Genomic DNA, 11,051 nt, shown 5'->3' on the forward strand with positions numbered 1-11,051 from the left:
CCAGGATCATTAATTCGATGCTCAAAGCCCTCACTACAACAACCGGTGGTGGATTCCTAATGGGGGCTGCTGGGTTCTGCAGGCACCCAGTTAGATAAAGTTGCCTCGGGGTGGTGTAGAAGGGATAGGCTTGGCAGGTACACTGGACTTTACCGCCTCGGTGACTGGGCGAGGCGAGGGCGGTTTGGATGAACTTGTGTGCCTGATCCTGAATCAAAAGGGCAAGAGGTGCCCCAGGCTTCTGCAGGGAAATGCTGTCCATTTCCCAGGCATGGGTGGGACTTACGCTACCACGGAAGTACTGGTCTGCAGGATCAGCCTCAGCTGGAACCTGCAAGTTTCAACATCCACCTTGTCACTGGTGAGCCATTTTATTTTGATGTAGAACACATGGTGGTGTGGATCCCTGGGCGGGTTCTAGCTAGTGCCCTGTCAGGTATGCACGTGGTCACAGCCATTAAGTGTATAAGCTTCTCTGGGACAGCACTGAACTTGGGGAGATGACACACACACATCCGTATCTCACACCCACACGTCTATGTGTATGTGTATGTATATCTCACTTCATTAATCTTTACAATGACTCTGTAGCATTGCTCTTGGGGAGGAATCAACTTTCCCATGGCTTTGTTCACACCTTTGAGACTTTTAGGTGCATAAGTTGATGAATTTCAACATTACAGTCTTCCAGACACCAAGCATTGGTACTTTTACAGTTTCCCTCCTTGCCTTTTCTAGACAGCCCACCAGTGACCTCCAGTCTTAGGAGAATTTAACATAAATGAAATCATACACAATCTAATGCTTTATCTGTTCTTTTTTCCACTTAGCACAATCGCGCACACACACACACACACACACACACACACACACACACACACACACCAAAGGTCAAAGAATGACTTTCAGAAGTCAGTTTCTGCCTCCATTGTATGAGGACTGGGCTCGAACTCAGGTCCTTAGGCTTGGAGGAAAGCACCTTTATCCAGTAAGCCATTTCACCACACTGTATTTCTGCTCTGTTCAGGTTCTCATTGGTTTGTTCCTTTCTTTGTTAATCTGCTTATTGTTATCCAACAATTCAAACTATTGGTACTGTCTGAGTAAGGTGGAACACACAAGTATGAATCTTTGAATACACAGCTTCATTTCTCCTGTGGGGATGTCTAAGAGAGAACACGCTGGTTCATTAAATGGGTATTATTGTCATCTCTGTTCTAGAGATTAATGGTGCAACCTCAGAGAGGCTGAGCAGTGGCCAGAAGTTCAAAGCCATTACTGACCTCTCACTAGGAGTTCATTTACCCCATTGAAATAATAAGGTGGGGAGTCATTTTAAGTGAAAGAATCTTTTTTTGTTGTTTTGTTTTGGTAAGTAATTGCTACACATAGGGTGAATTCAAGTTTGTTGCTTGTATAACTAGCTGTCCTTAAATGCAAGGAGCAACCAGAGCAAGTAGATGTTGTGAGGACATTTCTGAAGGTAACTAACGACAGCTTGAGCTGGAGGTGTATAGGGAAAAGACATTTTGGGTTAGCTCTATGAAGAAGGCATTTGATAGTTACAGTCTTCTCTTGAGAAGAGAGTCTTGGTCTGGCTTTACATTGCTATAACCAAGTATCTGAGGCTGGCTAATTTATAAAGAATAGAAATATATTTGACTCACAGTTTGGAAGTTAGGACGCCCCAGAGCATGTCTGCTGTCAATGTTTGGCTGGTGCCTGGTAAGGGTCTTATTACATTATAATAGAGCAGAGAAGATCACAGTATTATATATATATATATATATATATATATATATATATATATATAATACTATATACATATATATATAAAATACTATATACATATATATACATATATATATAAAATACTATATACATATATATATATATATATATCATGCCAACCTCAGTCTCTCTATATATACGTGTTCATGTACTTGAGCCTGTGGAGGCCAGAGGTCACTTTTAGATGTCTTTCTTAGTTGTTTCTCCACTTTAAAAAACATTTATTTATTTATTTATTTATTGTGTGTGTGTGCACACGCGTGCACATGTTTATATGAGTACATGTGTACCATGTAAGTGCAAGAGCCAGTACAGAAGATGGTGTTGCATACTCTGGAACTGGAGTTACTCCTAACCCTAACCCTAACCCTAACCCTAATCCCTAACCCTGATTAAACCGAGTTCCGGGTGCACTTCCCACAGCTCAGGTAAGCCACCGAACACGGGGACCAGTTCCATTCCTGTCCTCGCGGCGCTCGCCTGGCCAGGCCCAGTTAGAACTGGAGTGGTTATGAGCCACAATATGGGTGCTGGAGACCAAACCCAGGACCTCTGCAAGAGTGAGTCTGAGCCCTACTTTTTTGTTTTGTTTTTTTGGTCAAGGTGTCATGGAGCCTAGGTTGGTCTCAAAGTCAATGTTTAGCCAAGGCTGACCTTGAACATCTCATTTTCCTGCCTTCACCTCTGAAGTGCTGGGATTAGAGGTGCAAGCTCCCACAGCTATTTTGTGTGCTGCTGGGAACTTGACCTAGGACTTTGCGTATGCTAGGAAGCAAGCAAGCTACCAGTTGAGCTGCACCCTACAGCTGCTCTCCTTGTTTAATGTTGAACATGTTCCAGACTTGACCATTAGCAGGGCCATTCCTATTGCTTTCCTAAGCCCCTGACTTGCGAGCATTTCCTGTCTCTTGAGTATAAAAGGTTTCATGGTGGTGTATTTTTGTGCCGGTGTTGGTCCTTTTTAGGGACCACATTCAGAAGACAAAGTAAGGTGCTGGATGAAGTTGAGGCTGAGCTATCATAGTCAGAGGGTTCTAGAGAAAAGCCACACAGGCTCTTGATGGGAAGTGGTGTGACTGGCTACTCGCAGTTTCTGCCTCACTTCTTTACAGTGATGGATTATAAGCTGGAGCTGTGAGCTGAAATAAACCCGTGTATCGTCTAAGTTGGTTTTGCCAAGGAATTTAATCACAGCCACAGGAATGAACCTAGGCTGTTAGGTGACTGGCTCTTTCCTCGTCTCTGCCTGTGTGGCTTCCCATGGTGGGCTGAGGAGAAGGCTGGGGGTCCTCCAGGTCAGAAGAGGGTGGAGTGCTTGGAGTGGGTGGGGGCAAATCTTGGAAATGAAGCCTTTGTGCTGGGAGGAGCAGCTGGAGATGACAAGCCAGAGCGACACTCCAGGGCATTAGACAATGAATGTGCATCCTGAAATGAGGGCATCTACCAGGTGGCTTCTAGGGTCCTGAGCTCTTCTGGCTGATCCATTAATGTCTCTGGGGCCTAGTATGGCCATCGACATTTCTCTGACACTTTTGTCTATGAGAATAAGTCTGGTGATCATCTTCTTAGGTGGTCAGGGTACTTGCGAAAAGTACCTAGGGGACTGTGGTCAACTAAAGAGGGTTTGGAAGAATCAGAGGAGAAAGAATGGGGAGTGGGCTGAGTACTCTTGTGTCAGTCTGACACAACCTAGAGTCACTGGAGAGGAAGGAGCCTTCATGAGATCTGACTGTAAGGCATTTTTAAAATTAGTGATCGGGGCTGGAGAGATGGCTCAACTGTTAAGAACACCTAGCTGCTCTCCCAGAGGACCAGGGTTCAATTCCCAGCACCCCCAGGGCAGCTTACAACTGTCTGTAACTCCAGTTTCAGGGGATCTGACACTTTTACACAGACATACATGTAAGCACACAAAATAAAAATAAATCTTAAAAACAAAACAAAACAAAACAAAAAAACTAAAATTAGTGATCAATGGGGGAGGGTCCAACAGTGGGTGGTACCATTCCTGGCCTGGTGGTCCCGGGTGCTGTAAGAAACCAGGCCGAGTAAGCCACGTGGAATAAGACAGTAAGCAGCACTCCTCCACAGCCTCTGCAACAGTACCTGCCTCCAGTTCCTGCCCTGCTTGACTTCTGGTCTTGACTTCCTCCAATAATGAACAGTCATTTAGATGCATAAGTTAAATAAACCCTTTCTCTCCTCTTTAATTTCGGTTGTGGTGTTTCATCATATAATAGCCTGACTAGAACAGGGGAAGAATAAACTTATGTAAAAAACAGAGGAAGAGGAAGAATAATTCTCATTTTCCTGCTGAGTCATAGAAGCTAGAAGTCAAGTGCAGACCTCCAGACCCCTAAGAGAAAGGGCTGCAGTGGATCAAGGAAAACCATAACGTACAATCAATGTCTCAGGTAGAGAGTCTTAAATTGACTGGCTTTAGCTAGTTTTTAAGAAGTGTGTGCATTGCATTGTGAGTGAGAGGGATGTGTACTTGTCAGTGTGGGTGTATGCATGTGTACCTTGGGTGCACATACCTGCATGTGTGTATTCCAGGCCAGAGGCTGACACTGGGCATTGTCAGACTAGGATCACTGGAGGTGACATGGAAGACGGCCATCTCCAAAAGCATCATGTTCCTTTGGTCAGAACTGAAGGGCCAACGACTTTTGAGGAAATGGAGGCTGTGCTCTGTGGTACTGGGCCTTGAAGTTTTGTAGGGCTAGAGGGGGGAAGGGTATGTCAGGGTGGTCAGGGGGTAATTTTCTGGCCTTACACCTGCCTCTGAAGTTTCAGACAGGAACTATCTGTTATGGCAGTTATTCTTGAGTGGTGTGTGTAGTTTCCAGGCAAGCTTAGCCAGACAGAGGTATTTTTACCATCTAGGTATATTTCCTCAATTTCCCTCTTATTATTATTAGTAGTAGTATTAGTATTAGTATTAGTATTAGTATTAGTATTAGTATTAGTATTTGAGACAAAGTCTTTCACGGGGCCTGAAGCTCGCTGACTGGTCTAGGCTGGATTGTCTCTGAACTCTCGGGATGTACTTGTCTCCTGCACACTTCACCCCCATGTGCTGGGATTGTGGGTATACACAAATGCATTCAAGTGTGTGAATGCAAACATGTGCTTGTGTGTGTGCATACACACACACACACACACACACACACTCACACACACACATATAGGTACACAAATTAAAAACATAATAAAATACCTTTTAAAAGAATGTAAAGTGCAGCCTGGTTTACAGAGTGAGTTCCAGGACAGCCAGGGCTATACAGAGAAACCCTGTCTCAAAAACGAAAACAAAAACAAAAACAAAAACAAAACAAGAAAAAAAATGTGAAGTGTACTAGAGAAGTACTTGACCTCTGACCTCCAAGTGTTTGTGCATACCTACCTGCACACACATGAAGACCTATATATACATCACACACACATACACACATACTTTCTCTCTCACACACACCATACACTGACACACACTCAGACACACTTACACACCACACACACACCACACATACATATTCACATACACATCCATCATACACATGCACACACATACACATACACACACACACACACACACACACACACACATTGAGAGAGAGAGAGAGAGAAAGGGGGGAATAACAACAAACCCCAAACTACCTGAAGTCTTTCACTGAGCCTGAAGTTCACTGACTGGCCTAGGCTGGATGGCCTATGAGGTCCCTGGATGCATTTGTCTCCTGCACACCTTACCCCCAAGTAATGACCTGCACCTCTTAAACACCCAGGCACCCCAACAGTATGGTTACATGGTGTCATACTTACTGTTCGATTGCTGGACCAAGGAAACTTTTAAAACATTTAATTGGAAGCTTGATTGCAGTTTCAGGACCTGAGTCCATACTTACCATGATGTGGAAACAAGTTAGGGAGGAGTGGTGCTGGGGCAATCAATAGCAGAGTGCTTCATCTGACCCATAGCATGTAGCAAAAATGGAGGAATGGCATTCTTTCAGGGATTCATGTCCAACAAGGCCACGCCTCTTAATCCTTTTCATACAGTTCCAGTAACTGGGACCAAGCACTCAAACATATGAGCCTAACAGTGGCCAGTCTCATTTAAAGCACAACACATAAGAAATTTAAAAACAAACAAACAAACAAACATTTGCTGTTGTTTTTTATTTGTTTGTTTTTCAAGACTGGGTTTCTCTGTGTATCCCTGGCTGTCCTACAACTTACTCTGTAGACTAGGCTGGCCTGAAACTCACAGAGATCTGCTTGCGTCTGTCTCCTGAATGCTGGGATTCAAGATGTGCACTACCACTGCCCAGCAGCAATTCCATTTGTTAAGGACAATATCCTAACCACAACACCCCCTCCTGAGTCCTCTAAACCAATGTCCTTATCACAGTGCAAAATCTGATCATGCCATCTCTAGAGTTCCAAAGTCTTAAACTCAGACCAGCACTATCTCAGCATCCAGAGTCCAAGTTTGTTAATCCAAATCAGACCATCTGTTTCCAGTATCAATGATGGGGCGGGGACAGTGTCCATTTCTGTTCCAAAAGGCAGAAGAAAGGAGTGACTCAAGGCAAGAATGAGACCCAGTAGTGAGGGCAAAAATGTTGAAGCTGGAATATAAGTATCCCTTTCTGATAGTACCTTTTGGGCAGTGAGGCTACAGCTGGGCCTCTGTGGTGTCAGGCAGCCCCACCCTTAGGACCTCACCTGGCTCATCCCTCATGGCTGCTTTCTAGGGTTGGACCTGCACACTGGAGCGTGTAGATTGTCCCCATTTGTGGCAGCAGCATTCTGAGGTACCAGCACCTCAGTGGTGATCCTACTATGAGATTTTTTTTTCTGTCACAGGGAGCTATCCCTCTAAGTGCTGACATTTTATAAATCTCCCCCACCATGTAAAACTTCCATGTAAAGGAATTCAAATCTATTAATCTCTCCTGTCTTGTAATAAAACTTTAGTGAAAACATTTTAATTTTCTCCACTTGGTTAAAGTCCCTGTGCAAGACCCAGGCAGCTGTGTTCAGGAACTTGAGTGGCCAACCCCTTTCCTTCATATCCTTTGCCCCAATTAGAAAGTGAAACAAATTTCCTGAGGAACTGACAAACCGATTTCCAGAGTGGTTGTACCAGCTTGCAATCCCACCAGCAATGCAGGAGTGTTCCTTTTTCTCCACAACCTCTCCAGCATCTGCTGTCACCTGAGTTTTTTATCTTAGCCATTCTGACTGGTGTGAGGTGGAATCTCAGGGTTGTTTTGATTTGCATTTCCCTGATGACTAAGGATGTTGAACATTTCTTTAGGTGCTTCTCAGCCATTCAGTATTTGTCAGTTTAGTTCTGTACCCCATTTTTAAATAGGGTTATTTGGTTCTTTGGAGTCTAACTTCTTGAGTTCTTTGTATATATTGGATATTAGACCTCCATTGGATATAGGATTGGTAAAGATCTTTTCCCAACCTGTTGGTTGCTGTTTTGTCCTATTGACAGTGTCTTTTGCCTTACAGAAGCTTTGCAATTTTATGAGGTCCCATTTGTCAATTCTTGATCTTAGAGCATAAGCTATTGGTGTTCTGGTCAGGAAATTTTCTCCTGTGCCCATGTGCTCCAGGCTCTTCCCTACCTTCATTTCTATTAATTTCAATGTATCTGGTTTTATGTGGAGGTCCTTGATCCATTTAGACTTGAGGTTTGTACAAGGAAATAGGAATGGATTGATTGCATTCTTCTACATGTTAACTGCCAGTTGAGCCAGCACCATTTGTTGAAAATGCTGTCTTTTTTCCACTGGATGGTTTTAGTTCCTTTGTCAAAGATCAAGTGGCCAAAGGTGTGTGGGTTCATTTCTAGGTCTTCAGTTCTGTTCCATTGATCTACCTGCCTGTCACTGTACCAATACCACGCAGTTTTTAACACAATTGCTCTGTAGTACAGCTTAAGGTCAGCGATGATGATTCCCCCAGAAGTTCTTTTATTGTTGAGAATAGTTGTCGATATCCTAGGTTTTTTGTTATTCCAGATGAATCTGCAAATTGCTCTTTCTAACTCTGTGAAGTAAGGACCCAGCTATACCACATCTGGGCATATACCCAGAAGATGCTCCAACATGTAATAAGGACACATGCTCCACTATGTTCATAGCAACCTTATTTATAATAGCTAGAAGCTAGAAACAACCCAGATTCCCCTCAACAGAGGAATGGATACAGAAAATGTGAAACATTTACACAATGGATTACGACTCAGCTATTAAAAACAATGAATTTATGAAATTCTTAGGGAAATGAATGGATTTGGAGAATATCATCCTGAGTGAGGTAACCCAATCACAAAAGAACACACATGGTATGCACTCACTGATAAGTGGATATTAGCCCAGAAGCTTGGAATACCCAAGATACAATCCACAAACCACAAGAAACTCAAGAAGAAGGAAGACCAAAGTGTGGATACTTTAATCCTTCTTAGAAGGGGGAACAAAATACCCATGGAAGGAGCTGCAGAGACAAAGTGTAGAGCAGAGACTGAAGAAAGGACAAATCCAGAGACTGCCCCACCTGGGAATCCTTTACATATTCAGTCACCAAACCCAGACACTATTGTGGATCCAGCAAATGCTGGCTGATGGGAGCCTGATATAGCTGTCTCCTGAGACGCTCTGACAGTACCCAACTAATACAGAAGTAGAGGCTCACAGCCATCCATTGGACTGAGTACAGGGTCCTCAATGAAGGAGCTAGAGAAAGGATCCAAGGAGCTGAAGGGGTTTGCAGGCCCTTAGGAGGAACAATATGAACTAACTAGTACCCTCAGAGCTCCCAGGGACTAAACCATCAATCAAAGACTACACATGGTGGGATTCATGGCTCCAGCTGTATATGTAACAGAGGATGGCCTTGTTGGTCATCAATGGGAGGAGAGGCCCTTGGTCCTGTGAAGGCTCTATGCCCCAGTGTACCCAGTGTAGAGGAATGCCAGGGGCAGGGAGAGAGAGAGAGAGAGAGAGAGAGAGAGAGAGAGAGAGAGAGAGAGAGAGAGAGAGAGAGAGTTGGTGAGCAGGGGGAGGGGGAAGGGAATAGGGTTCCCCCCCCCCAGGGGAAACCAGAAAAGGGGATATCATTTGAAATGTAAATAAAGAAAATAACTAATAAAAGAAAGAAAGAAAAAGAAAGTGAAACAAAACAACCAGCCAGTGGAAGAAGTTGAATCACAACCAATGGGGACAAGACAGAGTCACCATGTGAGTCAGAGTAAAATCTAAATGAACTTCCTACCCCGGTGTCCTTGCTAGCTTGCTTTGGGTCCCAGCATACCCTTGGCCTTGCCCTGTTACTTTCCCTTTATTCATGTGTATCTTTGTGATACCTACAAAATCTGTTTCCAGCACTGCTCCCGAAGCTCCTAAGAGAACCTTTTATCAAGAGCTTCATGTGGTGGCTCCCTCCCCTGTGCTCCCAATCTATTCAGTACATCCTCTGAAATCTAGATGGAGGCCACCATGCCCTCTGAGCTCTTGTATTTGCACCCTGCAGAATTTTAGCATGGCATGGATGTAGACACTGGCAAAATCTGCTCCCTTCTACACCTGGGCTGCCTGAGCCATGACTGGAGCAGCTGGTGTCCCATATTGGAATTTGATGAACTGGTCTCAAGGTAGCTTAGAGGCAGTGAGCACTTCTGCTCTTAATGGCTCCATCGTTCTGAACTTGGTATGGGAAGAGAAGCCTTGATGTCTGAGGGTCTCCTCTGATGCAGAAGAAAAGGTGACTTTTGAACTGATATTTCTCTCCTAAATAAAGGGGTGGCATGGCCACATTCTTAGCATTCTCCATTGAACATGCCTTCTCACTCCTTGCATGCCAGTGTGCAAAGTTTCCTTTTACTTATAAATGGGGACATCCTTAGGTCATTCCTTTGATCTTATATCTCAGCTTAAGGAGTTAAAAGCAACTGCAAACATGACAGTCTGATCCCCAGAACCCACATAAACATGCAACTAAAAAGGGAAGGAAGGAAGGAAAGAAAGGAGAAGGAAAGAGGGATAGAAAGAAGAAAGAAAGGAAGGAAGGATGGAAGGAAGGGAAGATTGGGATTTGTAATTCTGGCTCTAGGAAGGAGGACTTGGGCACATTCCTGGGGCTTACTGGCCAGCCACTCTAGCCTGCTTGGGAAGCTCCAATGAGAGCTCTTTCCCCACCTCATAAAAACAAACAAACAAACAAACAAACAACACCAAACCAAAACTAAGTGGATGGTGTCTGAAAAATGAAGCTTGAGATTGTTTTCTGGTCTTCATGGGCACCACCACACATGTGCCAACCCACAATATGAATATGTATGTACACAACCCACACATGATTTTGCATGTATATAACCCACACATATGAATATGCAATTACACAAATACTACCCTGACCAAAGTAACTATGTAGTCCTCCCACCTTTTGTCCACATATTTATTCCACCAGAAATCCTATTCCAGCTTCAATAAAGACACAGGGCACATGATGTAACAACATTCTTGTTCCTATTTAACAAGGAAGATTTTAATGCCTACTTCTGACCAGATATTCCTTATTTCCACTTGTTTCATCATCAGAATGTTTACCACTTTCCATACTTCTCTTGGCATTCTGGTTATAACCATTGAAATAATTACTAAGGAGTGTCGAACTTTCCTAGCCACACCTTGTTAATTTCTTTGTTCCTCAACATTTCAGGTACTTTCATAACTATAGCAACTATCCTATTCTTTGTGTTAGAAACAAAGAATAGTCTTGTTGTACAAAGGAAAACAAACCAAACAAAAGTTGTTTGGCAAGGCAATGTGTGTGTGTGTGTGTGTGTGTAAACGTACATTAGAACCATTATGACTTACTTTTATATACCAGTGATAGAACACCATGATCAAGGAAACTTATAAAAAAGCTTTTAATTGGGTTTTTGGTTTCAGAGGGCTATAATTCATGAAGGCATGGCAAAGGAAGGCATGCTGGCAGAAACAACTGAGGGTTTACATCTCACACAGAAAGCAGGAGACAGACAGATCATGGAAGTGGTGTGAGTCTTTTGAAGTCTTAAAGCCAAATGAAACACCTCTTCCAACAAGGTCACACCTCCTGATCCTTCTCAAACAGTTCCACCAACTGGGAACCAAGTAGTCAAACATATGAGCACAGAGGGCCATTCTCATTCAAACCACACATTTCACTCTCTAGTATCCTTAAGTTCACCCCCCCCC

The sequence above is a fragment of the Mastomys coucha genome, unplaced genomic scaffold (genome assembly GCF_008632895.1).
Source record: "Mastomys coucha isolate ucsf_1 unplaced genomic scaffold, UCSF_Mcou_1 pScaffold13, whole genome shotgun sequence".
In the NCBI taxonomy this organism is placed as follows: Eukaryota; Metazoa; Chordata; class Mammalia; order Rodentia; family Muridae; genus Mastomys; species Mastomys coucha.